This window comes from Dysidea avara, chromosome 2 (assembly GCF_963678975.1).
Source record: "Dysidea avara chromosome 2, odDysAvar1.4, whole genome shotgun sequence".
In the NCBI taxonomy this organism is placed as follows: domain Eukaryota; kingdom Metazoa; phylum Porifera; class Demospongiae; order Dictyoceratida; family Dysideidae; genus Dysidea; species Dysidea avara.
Genome location: NC_089273.1, coordinates 36,683,270 through 36,701,927, shown reverse-complemented (window position 1 = coordinate 36,701,927; position 18,658 = coordinate 36,683,270).

Genomic DNA, 18,658 nt, shown 5'->3' with positions numbered 1-18,658 from the left:
ACAGATTGAACTTGACCTTTGATATAGCTGGGGGGTATGTCACAATGGAAATGTTGTAAGTATTGTTGGGGATGTTCTTATTGGCTCTGCTCTCCAGAATTTTTATAAATTAATAAAAATCAAATCATGGAATGGAAACAAGAACTGAACATTATAATTAAAACCAAAAAGCAAGCCAACAGAATTATTGGCTAAAAATTGCAGTCTCATGCATAAAAGAAGCAGTTTAACTTTCTGTACTGAAAAATCTCTGAGAAGATAAACGTACTCTAACTGAAGAACCAAACACTCAAATAGAGAATATATCACATTGCTTTGATGAAGATTTACCACACTTGACTACATAATAGGCCTGCATCAAATTAATATGTCAGCATAATAAAATGCACAATAGACTGGGGTGCTATGCCAACATAATGCTAGCATATTAGGTAGATACGGAACTTAATTTTGCTAAATCATGACAATAGATCGACACTCCCTAACAAAGCAGTCAGTGGAAAATACCAACTGCAATAGAGCACCCAAATGTATTTTGCATAGCTCCTTAGATTGGTTTTTTTGAAGCAGTGAAGAGCGTAATAAGTAAAAAATTTGGAAAATTTATAGAAGCATTTTGAGCAAATTTTTTTTTTCATATTTGACTCAGGCTTAGCATTTACCCTGCCAAAAGGAGCGGTCTAGATATGACCTCATCTGGTACTACATGCATGTGTATTTGATGTATACCTGCACTTATAAAAGTTCATTTAAGAACAAATATTGCACTTTTCACTGTTTATGTAGGCAAGAATGGTCACATGCACTTTGAATGGGTAAATTGTCACAATGCACTAGCATTCCCTTGTCAATAGTATGAATTAATTAATAAACATTGTGAAGTTCTTTTTCCACAACAGTAGCACAACTTCCTGGCCTCTGTTTGCAGCACCAAGAGTCAGTGGTGTAGCCAAGGGTGGCCGGGTAGGCCAAATTTCCCTGGGACAACGGTGCCTGCAGCCGCTTGTTAATGCTATTATGAACAAGAAATGAGTAGTGCATACCTTTGTAGCACCATATTCTCGTTGTACAGTACATCAAAAGCTGATATTGAGATTAGTGGATTGCGTGATCCAAATGGTTTCAGTATTTTCCATTTAATGCACATCATCACGTATTTCAAAATTAGGTGGGGAAAGAGGAGCATGAGGAAGGATGGAACCCAGTCTATCACATCCAGAATACTGAGTTGTGAGTAGCAACATGGATTCTGTTGTTGGTGAGGTTAAGTGACTTACAGTGATAAACAAAAACTAAATTCTCCAGTGTTAGACAAGTGGGTTGGAGATGAAAGATTCAGTGGTGACTAAATTATTATTAGTAATACTATTAGTTATCTGATTTATCAGAAAGACAGGATGTCACCAAAAGGCAAAGCCTAAACGAGGGTGCTTCCCGTAACAGATACAAAAAGTAACCAAACGACGAATACAACAGAAAAACACAGACAAAAGAACAACAAAAAAGTACTTAGAAGCTAGCTAATTGCAACAAAACAGCTTATACAGGGCTGGACAAAATCTGGGTGGATCGAGGGTAAACAATAGTATAAGGTACAGTGTTCTATATTACAATGTTCACAAAAAATGAGTATTTATAGGAATTGATAGTAGATTGCAGTGGTACAAGTGACAGAGAATGAGCTTGAATATGAAATTTACAGTAGTCAAATAGCTTCAGGGAATCACTCCTGCCATGTAATATGTCATACAGTATAGACACGCTTAAGTAATTTCTTCATGATAAAAGGGTGGGCTAGGGTATTACAGGCATCTGAACATTATTTTGTTCCAACACTTATGCAAAGGTGAACAACAACTTCCACAGGCCCAACACGCAGCAAGTCTTTGGATAGATTCCAGTGTAGATTTGTCAGTAACAGTAGGAGTACTCCACAAAGTGCACACATACTCCTCAGATGGTCGAATAAGAGACTTAAAAACCATGGATTTAGCTTCAGTTGTAGCATCCCATAGAGCGTGACATATATAGGAAGTTCCAATACTTAGTTGCTTTGGCTGACACATACCTGCAGTGTTCAGACCATGAAAAATTTGCTCACAGCAAGACTCCCAAATATTTGATGCAATCAAATTTGTCATGGCATATGCCATGACAAATTTGTAATAAAATTGCCATGACAAGTTTGTAATAAAATTTGCTATTACAAATTTGTAATAAATAAGCCATACGACTGTCTTAAAAGTCAGGTTGGAGTAGAAAGAGTTTCAGATGAACTAAAGAGAACAAGACAAGAAGGTGTAATAAGTTAGTTTTCATTTCTAGCTTCTCATACGCATTAGACTAGTGAAATCAGCTGCAGGAACAGCAGTGTAGTGTATAGCTAGCTGCACTTTTGAAACAGTTTTCTTTTAGCCAAATGTTTGTAGAGTCCACTAAGAATGCATGGACTCGCATTTTGTGCCATTTAGTTGCATGGGGTGAAATGTGTGGGTATGTGTGCCCACCCATCCCTGAAGGCCTGGCTATGCCACTGACCAAAATATATATCAGGATATCAGATGTTACTGAACTATAGTTTGTACAAGTTGAGCTGGATCCTGAAAAACAGCTAAAAATTAAAAGTGGATTTTTTTCTCAAGAGAGTTAACATTTCAGCCAACCAGATAATTAGTGACAGCAAAGGTGTCAACAACAGACATGTATGATTTGGCTCCATTACAAGTTTGGGAAAGGTGTGTAATGAACGCTGCATTTATATGGTTTCCTCATATCTCAATATTGAGATAGAATATGTCCATTCTGTAACAAGCCAACTAAATATTTAATAAGTGCTGAAAATTTCATTGCTACAGAGTCATGGAATACAAAGTTATGAACATCAAAATTTGAAAAAGTAGACAATTTTTATCTGCCCACATGCCCTATTTTCGCAGGCCCGGTTATATTATTATTGCAAAGCCATTTACGTATATGAGACTATTGTTTACACACAAGCTTGAGAAGCAAACCCCACAATGGTACAATACACCGCATGGCCAGCTTTATAGTAATAGCATCACCACAAAAAGCAACAAAAATAATAATCATTATAATGGCTTTACACCCTAACAATACAGTGTCTATATTGAATTCCAACTTTATTACAAATTTCCCAACAAAACACTCTATGGGTACACCCAAGCACCCTTTGTGGTTTGGTGATAATTATATAACACAAACCCCCATATTTGTTGTGTATGTCTGTTATAAGTTGCATTATTTGGTTTCTGTTGGTACTTGAAAGAGGCGTTTAGTGTCTCCCACATTCACATGTAACTACATCTAAAACTTATCATGTACAATTTATGTGCATTATTTTCAGATTACATGGATTCTGTTTTCTCACCTGAAAGAAATGTTTTATACATGGAGATGTTCAAAATTCCACACCCCCTCAGCCATGTACAGCAGATACAGCTGTTACATGTATGCAAACTGATAATGGGTGGAGTATGTGCATTAAAATGTGAACTGAAAGAGTATCATCATATGTTACGGGGCCTGTGAAAATAGGGCATGTGGGCACACAAGTTTGACTACCAGTACTTCTCCAAACTTTCATGCATTGTAACATTTAGTTAGTTATCGACATGCAATTTTCATCACTTATTAAATTTTAATTGGTGATAAAGTACAAGTTCCAGAGAGCAAATATTCCATCCCAGTACTGAGATATAACATGTAGTGTGATGGGATTTAATTTCCCTATTTTTGCAGGTCCAGTCACATACATAATCCTCCAATTTATAGCTATTAAAGTTAAGCTTGAATCAATATTCATGTTTTTAAAACTGTTCATTTTGCTTTTAAGCAATACTCCTAAATCAAGCTTATTGTATTCAAAATTATGCTAGTGAATGTAAATTTTGTTTGCTTTTAAATACCTGTAGTTAGTTACTTTGTTCCTGGTTATTATGTGTACAGTCCTTACCCCCCTTATGAAAATTTGCACACATGCACACGCAAACACACACGTATATTTGCATGCAAATGCATGTAATCAAATGCATGTGTGTGCATGTTAGTGTTTGGCCCGATTGCACACGTGCATTTCCATAGCTGTTGCATGTAAACACTTGCATGTGTGCCATTGCATGTGTGCAACTTGTGAGCAGTTTAGCAGCCGAGCGACTACATGCATGCAGTTTGCAAACGCTGGCTATTTATTTCATATTTGTATTTCTTTTAAATTTGTAATTCACATCTGCAAGAAATGCATGCAATACAAAACTACAAGTCAGTTACAAGCCACAAACTGTCTGTTTGGCCTCACTGCACACAATTTTTTCACAAAGATGATCTTTATTGTCCAAAAGCAATGTAGAAATTGATACAGGTCCAAATACTCTCCTGCTTCTTGTCTGCTTTCAATTGTACATTTCTATAGTCTTTAAATCAAAGGTTAAAAATTACACTCCCTCACTTTGTTACAGAGAATAAAGAAGCCATAATGAACAGTAGCAGTAGTATTTTATTCATGTTTAAAAACGTTTCTCCACCTGTGACGCATAACTTTCAAGGAGACTCAAGACGCCAAGCTCAGCAACTCAAGGCGCCAACCTCAGCTGTACTTATAATGTCATGTACTGCTACAACAAGTTTTCTTGTAGAACACCACATCCCACTAATAAAGACTACTTCTTGTTTTCTTTGTACAGGTTGTCAATAGTAGCAAACAGTTTGGGCGCAATTTTTAAACATTAGTTTGCTTTCATCCGATTGGCTATTTCATACTGTATACTGCATGTACGCAGAAAGAGAGCGGACTGCATCTGTGTAATTTGTGAGCAAACCAACCCCATAATACAACTAACTTATGAAAGCAAACTGCAAGCATGCAGTATGCAAGCTAAAAGAGCACAATGCATTGCTATTGTATGAGAACAAAATGTACATGTGCAATATACAAGTAAAAGGATAACATGAATGTGCTATTGTATGAAAGCGAATTGCATATGTGCAATATGATAGCAAAAGAACTCACTAGTTTTTTGCTATTGAACTGTATGCATGCAGAGAATATGCAAAGTTATGCTATTGTTTTACAACCATCTTAAGAACACTGCACGCGTGTAATTGCAAACCGCATACAAGTTGCACACAAAATTTTCATAAGGGCCATATATTGTCTTGTCACGATCCTTAATTAGTTTGCATGTGTGATATATATTCCAAGCCAAAAATTTACCTGTTCAATACCTACTGTGCTAGCATTATACTGATGTTTATGCAATATGATATGCTCAAATTAATTATGTAAGTATGTACTTAGAAGTTTAGCTCCTGCCCTAAATTATTTCCTAAAGCTACAAAAGCTGATGATGTGGTTTATGTGCATACGTTTGCTATGATTTGACTGAAAGAGAAGCTTCATATAGTGCTTCAGCATTCCATAGGGTTTGGATCCAGACTTTTTAAAAGGAGGTTCCACTCTGGAACATTATATTAGCTAATTGCAAATTTAGAATAGCTACCTAGCAGTAATACTTTCTTCTTACTCTCTAGCAACACCTCACAAATAAATCTTAGCATTTAGGCATTTAGAAATAAAACTGAAGTCAAAGTGAAGTGTTTATAATCCATCTAAATGATAATTATTTTTAGAGGAGCCTATTGCATTGGGTATCTAGCAGTTTCAAGTGATTTTGCAGTGAATAAAGATAAAATGAGTATTTTGTCACTAGTACAGTGTTTGCAATCAATACTTTTTGACTGATAAATTAACTGATTTTTGGTGTACTAAATTAGAGAAAAATTTGGCAGCAGCTCATCAAGCAATATTAAGGCACCTCTAAAGGAAGAATGGAAGGGTCTTCCATGGAAACCTTTCCCTTTGACCCTCCCCCCTACTCCCATCTGCTCCTGTTCACATATGAAATCTGCTGTGCTCATATCAAAGTGAACTATGATAATCAGTTCTGGAGTTTAAAAGGTTTGAGTAGCTGGCCCAAGTAACAAAATAATTATGATTAACAAAAAAACGAGGGCTAGCTTACTTGAGCTGGATTCAATTTCAGGACAACTATTTCATGTTAACTACAGACTCTTCTGTCGAATTTTGTTTAAATATCTATAATGATCCAGACCTATGTATAAGCTTCAAGCAATTACAGTGTACTGCGCAGCTACATTAATATTTTATAATTGTAACACGGGCACGAGTGATTTGCCTGATACGTATGCCCAAAGCCCAAGGGTTGTGGGAATACATATCAGGCAAATAATGAGTGTCCATGTTGCAGCTAATATGTAACAGTTCTGTTCAGGCTGATAGCCTTTTGCCAATACCAGTGTAACCACTGGATTTGTTTTATATGTATACCTGAAAGATTCGGCTATGGTTAGGTAGCAAGTAATGTTGTAGCTATGATTGTTACAACAAATGGACAAGTCCTATGGATATCACAGAAATGTCGAGTAGGGCAAATTTTGAGGAATTTACAAGTGTTTTAATGCTTTCGCGTTGTTTAAAGACTAATCACAATGTATACTAAAGACCTAAAGAGGTAAGCTTTGTTATAGAGTGGTTAACTTGTGTCGTCCATAATTTGGGTGTGTCCGCATTCAAAAATGTGTCAAAATGCTTGTGAATGCATTGTAAGACTAGTTCTCACCTTTAAGTAACATTTCTAAACTTGCCCATTTGTAACATGGAAGGAACGAGAAGGCAAGGCTAATATTGGCTACCACTGAGCACTGTCTACAAGGATCAATTTTACTCACTAATTACTGCCTTGATGGTTAGTTGATTCATTGTTAACTAATTTTTTCATGAGCATGAGGTGTGTATTGATGCCAATCACCCCAGTCATCAGTGTAGCTGAAGTGTTTCATATTCATTGTTGAGTGGTGCAGTGCTATAATGGTGTTGATTAGCTTAATTTATTGGCAAATGGGCATGTGGTATACAGATCTGATCCAAAACAGCCAAGCTGTAAGAAAAGAGTGCGGCCCTCAAAAAGGCTGTGGTCAAGAAATGGCTGTGATGATAGGTTAATGGTAAAAATCTTAATAACAACAATTCAGGTGAATTTTGTGCCAAGACCAAGTGGCACCAAATTCACCTGAATTGTTGTTATTAAAATTTTTACCAATAACCTACCATCACAGCCATTTCTTGGCCGCCACCTTGGATTTCACATCTTTTTTCACTATAGCCTTTCTGAGGGCCGCACTCTTTTTACAGCTTGGCTGTTTTGGGTTAGATTTCACTTTTTGTATTTGTAAACTAAAACGCCGGCCTAAGGCCGACTTTGGGGCATTATAACCTATCTTTGTTTCTTTACCACAGGAAGAAGAAAAAGAAGAAGCAGACTTTAAATACTTAAACTATTTCTGATTTTATCAGTAAATGTACATGTATATTATATAATACGTATATTTATTACATGTCAATTATTCCTTACGGACAACTTGTTTGCAGCTGATCTCTCTACTGGGTGACTTGAAATGTAGCTGAAGTCTGTACAGGGTGATTAGCTGTTGTAGATGAACTCTCTACAGAATTCTCTCTACAGGGTGACTTGTTTCTAGCTGAACTCTCTGCAGGGTTATCTATTTATAGTTAAACTCTCTACAGGGTGATTTGTTTGTAACTGAGCTCTCTACAGGGTGATTTTGTTTGTAGCTGAACTCTCTACTGGGTGATTTGTTTCTAGCTGATCTCTCTACAGAGTGACTTGTTTCTAGCTGATCACTCTTTTTTTTTCTAGCCGATCTCTCTACAGGGTAACTTGTTTATGGTTTATGAATTATTTTTCCAATTGCCTTCATTGGGTTAAACTCAGTTGTAAAGTATCTTGTTGGACAACTGTAAGGGGTGGGATCCCTCAAGGCAGTGCTCTGGGACCACTGTTATTTCTTGTTTATGTCAATGCAATGCTTTCTGTAGTGTAGTTTGGTAAATTGTTACAGTTTGCAGATGACACCATCCTAATTTGCTCCGGTTCTGATATTGAGACTGTGAAAAAGAAATTATCTCATGATCTGGCATTACTATCTGATTGGATATCTTCAAGTCGAATGAAGCTTAATATCAATAAATCTAGTGTTATATGGTTCAGACCTAAAATATCACAGAATATTTCCTGCCTTGCTATCTTTATGAATGGTAATAACCTACAGGAGGTTAACCATGAAAAATACTTGGGCATAATTTTTGACAAGAGGTTACAATGGGACCACCAAGTCAATGACGTTTGCAAATGGGTAGCATAATATCGGCATTTATTAAGTAGCCACTGTAAATCTTTAATCTTGAAACTGTTGTCAGAGTCATTGATCTTTTCTAGACATATGTTTTGCCAGTGTGCGGTCCACCTTTCAGAAAAGATCAGTTTGCTCATATGCAATGACTATATACAAAATCGTGCCATCTGAATCACTAAGTCATTACGTAAGTTTGATCATGTGACTTCACATCTTAAGGAATTAAACTGGCTACCTGTTTCACACATGGTGCAATTACAGTCTATAGTTGCAATGTCACATTGTTACCAACAACATTCAAGAGACATTACCCTTAGACCCCCTATAATCTTTGGCCACCAGCATTCATATGCTAACATTGTAGCGATCACTTTGCCAACCTATCTAAATATCATCTATCAAGGACTGTAAAGTAGTTTCGATCTAGTGCTAGCACTTGGTAGAATGATGTCAAACAAGATGTGAGCTATAAAACCTGGATATCTGGAAAGGCTACTTAGGTTATATCAGACTGGTTTTGTCAGACTGGGTCACATATCAATTTTCCCAGCTTCATATTATAATTATAAAACATTGATGGTTTTGCCTTCCAGTTTAAATCAGTATTAAGCATCTTCCAACTCTTGCAGTCAGTAGTAGTAAGACATGATACAGGCAGGTATTTAAATAGGCATAGCTGGTGTAGAGCATTGGTGAGCATTTCTCCTATCATCAGATTTCTAGTTGATCAATTATCACTAACAGTTTTGCTGGTCTTTCTCATTCTAATGTGACCGGATCTGCGAAAAGCGGTTTATAGCCTTTCCAATTGCATGTATTTGGCAATCTGTAACTTGACTTGTGAGTATGGTACCAGCCTGAAATGTGATCACCTTACATTTCTAACATAGCACTATTCTGGATGTAATTTTAAGACAATGGGTTAAACACATGATGAAATATGACTTGTCAAACTTGGAAACTTGGGAAAGCTATCAGACCCCTTTCGCAGATTCAGTCACATATTATATTCACAGACAAACTAATACAATTTATATAGTACACATACTTCAGTGTTAAATGTGAAGGAACTCCAAAAAAGTCCATGAAATAGTGACTAAATTACTTAAAATAATCCTATGGAATTCCCATGTATTCTGTGTATATGCAGGTGACATGTTTACTGTGTGAGTGACTAAAACATGTGTTAGTTGGATTGTAACTGGAAATGTGGATGGCATTTCATTTAACCTGGCTTGCAAATTGTGTATTCAGAAAGCACAGAATGTCACTAAACAGTAAAGGTTTGGGAAGGAGACAAAAATTGATGATCTTTTATTCTTGAAACTGAGCTAAAGTTAAGTTGTTGTTGAGGTCTGATATTATCAATGTAACATTATATTTTACTGTGATACTGAAACCACACTAATTTTACTGTGTTACTGAAATCATACTATTATATTATTACAAAGCCATTGATATGAGACTATTGTCTACACACAAGCTTGGGAAGCAAACCCCACAATGGCACAATACACCGCATGGCCAGCTTTATAGTAATAGCATCACCACAAAAAGCAAAGAAATAATCAATATGTGGCTTTACATGTCTATATTGAATGCCCACTTTATTACAAATTTCCCAACAAAACACTCTATGAGTACACCCAAGCACCCTTTGTGGCTTGGTGATAATTGTATAATGCAAACCCCCATATTTGTTGTGTATGTCTGTTATAAGTTGCATTATTATCAGTTTTGGTTTCTGTTGGTACTTGAAAGAGACGTTTAGTGTCTCCCACATTCACATGTAACTACATCTAAAACTTATCATGTACAATTTATGTGCATTATTTTCAGATAACATGGATTCTGTTTTCTCACCTGAAAGAAATGTTTTATACATGGAGATGTTCAAAATTCCACACCCCCTCAGCCATGTACAGCAGATACAGCTGTTACATGTATGCAAACTGCTAATGGGTGGAGTATGTGCATTAAAATGTGAACTGAAAGAGTATCATCATATGTTACTGGGCCTGCGAAAATAGGGTATGTTGGCACACAAAATTGGAGTACTATAGTACGTTTCCCAAACTCTCATGCATCATGACATTTAGTAAGTTATGCTATGGACATGCAATTCTCATCACTTAATTGGTGATAAAGTGCAAGTAAAGTCCAATATTCATGCCTTTAAAATTGTCCATTTTGCTTTTGAGTAATACTTCTATATCAAGCTTACTGTATTCAAAATTATGCTATGTTATAGTGAATATAATTATTTATTTTGTTTGTTTTTAAATAAAGTGCAACAAATGTAGTTACTGGACTAGTTATTTTGTTCCTAGTAACCTAGTTATCAATTTTTTTTTATGTTTATATACATTCTTTACCCAGTTCATATTACTACTGCATATCTACCTAAACATTGTCCTGCCATGATCCTAAATTAATTTGCATGTGTGATATATTTTCCAAGCCACAAATTTACCTGTTCAATTCCTATCATGCTAACATTATGCTTAATGTTAATGCAATCTACAATAATTACGTAAGTACGTTCTCCTAAAGCTATTATTATTATGATGATGATGTACATATGATTTATATGCTATGATACTGTTTGACTTAACTGAAAGAGAAGTTTCATATAGTGCTTCAGCATTCCATAGAGGCGGATCCAGACTTTTTAAAAGGAGGTTCCGCTCTGAAACATGGTGCGTTAGCTAATTTCAAATTTAGTAGCAATAATGCTTTCTTAATAAATGGTTAATCTAGCAATGTCTCATGGATAAATCTTACCATTTAGCACTTATAAATACAACTGAAGTGTGTATAAGTAACTTTAAATCCATCTAATGAAAACTATTTTTAGAGGAACCTATTGCCTTTGAATATGTTGGGGTAGCATGATTTTGCAGTGAAGAAAGCTAAAAGGAGTGTTAGTATAGTAGTGTTTGCAATCAATATATACTTATTTAAGGAGCCTCCAAAAGAGGGAGGGAGGAGGGGGCTTTTGAGTTGTGGATATAGGTGGAATTTCCAGAGGGGGTTTCAGGTTCAGGAAGTTTTCAATAGTTGTGATCCCATTCAACTATAATCCAGCTAGGGTTGTTAACTCAGTCTCATAGCTCAGTGGTCTATAGCTACATAGAGCTATAGTGAATCATAAAAATCACTTCAATACATTGTTTCGTGGTTTATCTAAGCCTTCACAGAAAGTTTTGAAGCAAAACAGCACTAAAACGATAATAATTTTAAGAAGCATTTAACATACTTCAATGCCATAAGCCGTAATGCAATTTTTAGTGATTTCAAAGGTAAAAGTATGAAATTTGGCCAGTAGAAAAGGTCCTAATGTGATACACTATGCATAACTGTGGGTTATTTTATCTTCACATGTATCGTAAATAAATTAGGGGTGTGGCACTTTTTCAAGTGGGTTTCAGCTGATACCATTGCAACCCCCCTTTATCCTCCACTAATTTTGATCTCCCCTAGATCTGCCCCTATTCCACACATGAAATCTGCATGCTGTGCTCATATCAAAGTGAATTATGTCTAAGGTTCAAAATTTTAGAGCAGCTGGCTGGCCCAAGTAACAAGATAATAATTATTATGAACAAAAAAAACGAGGGTTAGCTTAATTTAATTTCTGGACAATTATTATTTCATATCAAGTGTTCTGTAGAATTTTGTTTAAATATTTGGTAATGTCTAAAATGAGTTTGTGTATAAGCTCCAAACAATTACAGTACTGCACAGCTACATTAATTTTCTTGTTGTAACATTGTCAAAGAGTACTTCTTAATAAATTGTGCTAGCTACATGAACACAAATGGCATAGCTAGTTGTTATACAGTCATCATTATTGTAAACTTTTCTGAATAATTCTTTTAATTCAACTCTGTGTCATAGAAGAGACAATTGCTTAGTGCATGAGAATACACTTTTGTTCTAATTGGTACATTAGACCATTGAATATATACACCGTATGTGCTGTAAGTTATCGTTGGGTGGAGTTGTTTACAAATCAGATAAAAACTGAATGGATAATGTATGCTATAACTGATTTGTGGTATGGGGCATGTGCAGATCAAAGCGGGTGCCCATTTGTAACATGGATGGAACAAGAAGGCAAGGCTAATATTGGTTACTGCTGAGCGCTGTACAAGCAATAATTTTACTCACTAATTACAACCTTGATGGTTAATTGGTTCATTGTTAGCTAAGTCATTCTTGAGTGAGAGGTGTGTATCAATGCCAATCACGTGCACTCCAGCCATTATACTGCTTCACGTTTTTTAGACAGGTGTAGCAGAAGTGTCTGGTGTTCATTGTTGAGTGGTGCAGTGCTATAATGGTCTTAGTTAGCTTAATTTATTGAACGGGTGTGTACAGTATATCTATGGACTCAGCCCAGCAGCTGTACTGCTTTCCATTTTGTGTGTGTGTTTTTTTGGCATTCCAGAGCAATCCATCTTCTCAGGTTGATGTATTAGCCAAATTTATTGCCTTGAAAAGTGACTTCCTGTGTTTGGTTTTGTTTGGTGTCCTTGAACTAATTAGTGGCCAGACTGTGTGGCCAAAAGGAGGTACTTGGCCACGTTACAATATTTGTAAACCTGTTTACAACTAATTTGTAAACCGGTTTACAACTGCATGATTTGTAACACTAGCAAGAGCCTTTGATCTGCCCACACACCATACTAGAATTATAATATCTACATCTTTAGGGGTGTACAATACATTATTAAAATATAGAACTAAAATTAATAGCTAATCATTATTTAGCATAGGTAGCTAGCATTTAATGCAACTGTGTTATGTATTGTAATGATTCTCTATTACAACTGTTAGAGAAACTATACCTTTGGGGACTGTGGCATTAGAGAAGTGATCATGTTTGCAACTGTGACACCCCCAATACCTTCCCTTCAAAGAGTCAGCGTTTATTCTGTATACTCTCATGCCTTTAAAGTGTTACAGAATACCCTATGAAGTGTAACTAATTAGCACCTCAAAGGGAGCAGTGGCAAATCCAGAGGGGATTTCAGGCTATGTGAACATTAGTGGAAGTCATTCAATAGCTATAGAAGCACAGTAGCACACTCAGTATACAAACCATACACTCTAACTAGGGGGTCTGGAGTCATGCTCCCACAATTAACTTTTGAAAACTAGCCTTCTGATGTTAAATTTGATAATATTTTTGATTGAATTTATGATGAAGAGGGATGTGGTTAACTATGTACCAGCATTTCATATACTGCCTAGTATAGCTACTGAGCTATAGAGCAGCTAACTAACAACCCGGTCCCAGTGTTTATTCTAGGGCGTTGTAGCTTGTGCCCACATGCCCTGTTTTCGCAGGCCCAGTCACAAATGCTCTCATGATCAGATTCAGTATCAGATCATTAATTTTAAAAATCTCCTAGGATACATACAGTATACGACTAACAAAAATTCCTATATGATGGCTATTCAATATCTGAGAGTCAAGCTGTTTCTTACAATTGTTTTCTAAATAGTATGCTCAACTTGTCCTTAATTATAATCTCATGTGCAGAGAGTGTAATTTTGTAAAAATTTCTAGCCAGTTTCATGCATGGTAAGCAAAAATAGCCCCTAATTTAATCTCAGAATGCCCAATTATATAACATAGCTACAGTGTAACCATGAACTGAAATACAGTACCTAATGTTACAATTTCAGATAACCTAAGTTTTAAATTGCTTTTGGAAGACATCCACCATTGTGGATGTTTTAATTTGCTAGTGCTTTGTGGTACCATGCAATGGTGATCACAAATTTAATTGTTTAATTAACATATTGAACATATGCAGTGCACTGCTAATAGAATAATTGTAGACATGCATTATACACGGTTGTCCTAGATATTACATCATCTTGTCATCCATACTGCACCATGTACCCTATCAACCACAGGATCCAATCACAAATATCAAAATCAACACTCATGGCACAGCTTAAAATGACTAACCAATTTGGCAGCTCAGTATTTCAACTGTTTTACATAGTTGCATGTGAACGTGAACAACTACAAAGTAGCAATTCTAGACCTGACCTACAGGGGGGGGCCAAGTAGGGAACGGCATAACTACTGTTGTTTGGCTGTAGTATAAAGTAGAATTTCAGGGGAACCTGCAGGATTTTTGCAATTTAAGGACTGCTAAAAACATGACAATGCCAGTCTATATTGCAACTTTTCCCCCAAGGTTTTTATAAAGCCCTCCCCCAGAATCGCCTATGCAACTACATTTGTGACTGGGCCTGCGAAAATAGGGAATGTGGGCACAAACTATACAGCCCTTCACATAACAAATTATATCTTGGCATTGGGGTCACAAATATACATTCTGCTACTTGCATTATAAAGCCAACTATAGGTTTAATAGTTGGGGAAAATTGCATGGCAATGGCTTATAACGTCACAAAGATTTTGCATCATTAAAATTTGAAAAAGTAGGCAACTTTTATGTTCCCACATGCCCTAATTTCACAGGCCCAGTCACATATCATAGGTGCAGCAAGCACTTCGTGGTTGGGGGAGGGAGGGGGGGGGGCAGAAAATGGTTATAATAAATAAAAGCTGAGCATGCAAAGCATGCTACTTCTACGTCAGTCACAACCAATGTTGCTTTACATGAAAATCAATAGTAGAGACGCAATAGGTATGAGGCTATTATGCTCCAAAAATTGAGCATTATGCTTTTCTAAAAAAATCACCTATTAAGGTTACGGTATAGTCACGGGCAATCATTCAAAATTTTGAATGCCTATCGATACTTTTTGAGAAGCCCATAAAACCAGTCTAGCAGCGTGAAAAGTTTTAAATGAAGGTGAAGCCCTTCATATTGAATGTTTTTATGTAGCTACAGTGTAGTTTGAGGCAGGTGGAACATTACAATTTGTTGTAGTAACACAAGTAAGCCAGCCCGTACATCGCTCAGCTCCAGCTGTCACTACCATGTTTTTCCGCCGCCAAATACAGCAAAAGCTGTAAGCTCTATTGGTTTTTCTGGGGCATAGTGATACTGTATATTAAATTTATTAGGTCCTGTGGAAGCGTTTTTAGCGTGTTTCTCCCCAGTGACTCAGATACAAGCCTTCAAAGAGCTTGTTTCACTCGAAAAAGCTACTACAAGTTCAATAAAACGTCTATACTACCAGTAACTTAAAAAATCGCTTCCACAGCACCTAGATATTTTAGTTGTTTAGCCACTTGTGTTGAAATTATAAGGATTCAGTAATATGTTAGTCTGGTTTTTGGCGGCGCGTTTTTATAAAACATCGCTCTATTGTAGACCACACACCCAAGGACAGTCGTTGTTCTGTAGTAAAAACAAACAAGCACAATTAGTTGTATTGCTAACACAACACAGTTGTAAAATTATTTATCCCTGCTTGGTTTAAAGCAGGTTTTGTAATTTGTTCCGCCCACGCATTTTAAACTATTCCGTAACCTTAAGCTTTTGAGAATTGCCCATTATTCCAAAAATTATGCTGCCATAATTGGCTAATATTGCCTGTTCACTGCTGTATCAGGCCATTTTCATTGATGTTTAAGCTTCGAATAGTCTTGAATTCTTAGTTGGTTGCTGTATTAGAGTATTTCATTTCAATGACTGCTTATTAGAGTAAATAATATTCAGTGACTGCTCTATTAGAGTATCTCTCTTTTTTTAACGGAATTGTGCAATCTGCAGATTTTCCTACTGTTAAAGCTTTATAATCACCTTAAAATGCTAGCATAATTCCTGATTCCCTCACATAAGAAGAGACATTGATAGGCTTGAACGAGTACAGAGGCAATCTGCCAGATTCATTATGGCTGACTTCTCGCGTTTCAGCAGCGTAACTAACATGCTCATTGACCTTAACATTCCCAGCTTAGAACACCGCAGACAAGTATCTAGTATCAACCTCCTCTACAAAATTGTTCATAATCTCATTGATATATCCCCAGTTGATTTAATCCCTGTCACTTCTAACACCAGAGGACATGATCAAAGATTTCATCATATCTATGCAAAGACCAATCAGTACAGTAATTCATTCTTCCCTAGATCAATTAGACTGTGGAATTCACTCCCACCTGACCTAATCCAACAACAATCATTACAAATTTTTAAGTACCAACTGAAATTATTATTACTTTCCCCTACCAATCAGTAATCCCATAATCAATCATATTGTAAAACATTTTGTATGCATGTTTCATATGTGCGTTAATCCTCAAACTGAAACTGCACATTTTTGGAAAATAAATAAATAGATTCCCACACTATCTATTATTCCCGAAATTATTCCGGCATAATCGCCTCATCCCTAAGGCGCAGAGACAATCGTCGATCTGAAGTGTTGCTAGGGAGTCACCGACTGTGTATAAGCTGACAGTTTCATAACTCATTATGAATTGGTGATTGAATAGAAAGGTGAAATCTGAACGTTGGTGGCAAGTGCACAGCTGAGTACTTTGAAATGACTTGAAATAAATAAAATAAAGAAATAGCTAACCAAATTATTGAGAAGGGGTGGGGGGCGGCGCATCCAACGCCTATGCATTTATAGACTTTCACCTGCATGGTCACCGCCCAACTTCCTGATTCCTCAAAAGAGAAATCCTAGAATGAGCACTGCAACTGACTTCACAGTAGTAATGTAATAATTTCTTCCGCGGGGCGAGAAATTGTACCAGACATACGTGGCTAAAAGGAAGTTTGAAGGTTAGACCATATGACACACATAGGTATGTAGCTGGATGGCTTGCTACGCACGCGTGTTTTGCAAACGCTGCATATATAAAGCGAGGGCCATTGCATACAAACATGAATAGTGAGCTATTAGTATAAACAGCTAGCTACTACAAGGCCTGGATTCATTAGCAGGCGATTGAAACTAGCGTAAACTGTAGTTATCTACCCAGTAGACTATACAAAGCCACCTAGGTGAGTGCCTGTACTAGCTAATCACTAGCTATGTAACTACGTAACTACAATACATGAATCATGGAGTTACCTTCGTCGTAATTTGTGTCCCAGTTATTTTCGCTGACAACGCAAAACAGTCGATTAGCAATACCGTGGTACGGCTTCCCTGTAACTACTCTTATCTCTCGTACTTTCGATAGCGACTGGATTAATTACAGGATTTCATAACGCTTCATTCCCGCGGGCGCCCCTTCACGTATGTTATAATACCAGAATGGACCTTATCCACAATGACGTTATAATTGACAAAATGGCCGTGCTTAGTGTGGGCACTTCGTACTCAAACACTAAAATGAGCTTGTTTGCGAATTATTATTATATTATATTTTATTACTGTGCAAGACCTCAAAATAGAGTATAAGAGCACACTATAAATTAAGTAAGGATTTAAAATGTTCTACACTTAATGAATTAATTACAGATTTCGGAAGATTGTTCCATTGTCGAATTGCTGAAGGAAATTTCACGACATGGAACTATACGATAATAAATGTAATAGGCTAGTTAGCGTGATGTGGCGATACGAAATAATCCCACCAGATGAAACTAGACTTAAGTTTGCTATCGACGCAAAACCACACGCATTTGTCTTGTAATTACAGTCGATTGCACGTGCGTTTGAACACTTCGTAGTGCGTGAATTGTGTTTGGCCTGCCTGAAAGAGATATGCAGTCAAGAAAATAGAACTAAACAAGTTCAAATACCCCAAAGAAAGAATAGAAAGTGTTCCGTAAATCTTCTGGTTCACCGGTGAACTTCAAGGGATGATTTTTGTCATACGCAATGTTCAAACGCACGTGCAATCGACTGTATGTATGCCTCAGCTTTCCCTTTGCTGTAGTATGTAAACGTTAATATAGCGAACCGCCATCTCTCCCAATACCCTCTGTACAAAAGTTCCCATGCACACTATCGGCCGCCATTTTGTGCTTTTACGTCATTTCGGATAAGGTCCATTGATTACATCGGCGCGCTATACTCTCTAAGGAACCATTTCTCACGATTATAACAGTTTAAAATTAGAGGTCAACTTTAGGACAATATATGGTAATTTTCTATATCTCATCAGAACATTTCAAAATAACGTAAAGAGTTCGGGCTGGCCATTACCGTTATCCCTAGTATACTTGTCACAATATTATAGCTAGCTAGATTTTTTTTTTTGCTTCTATACACTACAGGGCCTGATACTCTCTGCACAACAGGCAATTTGCTATTATATAGCTAACTCAACATAGTTATAGCTAGTTTGGCAACTATCCTCTTTAGGCCATACCTATTTGAAAAGTTGTTGCTCGGACCCGACCGACCGAATTTTACACAGATTTCAATTAAGAAAAAAATTAAGATCACGTGATACCTAGAATTTAATTTTGTAATTGATGCTCGCTTTAGATGTAGCTACATTATA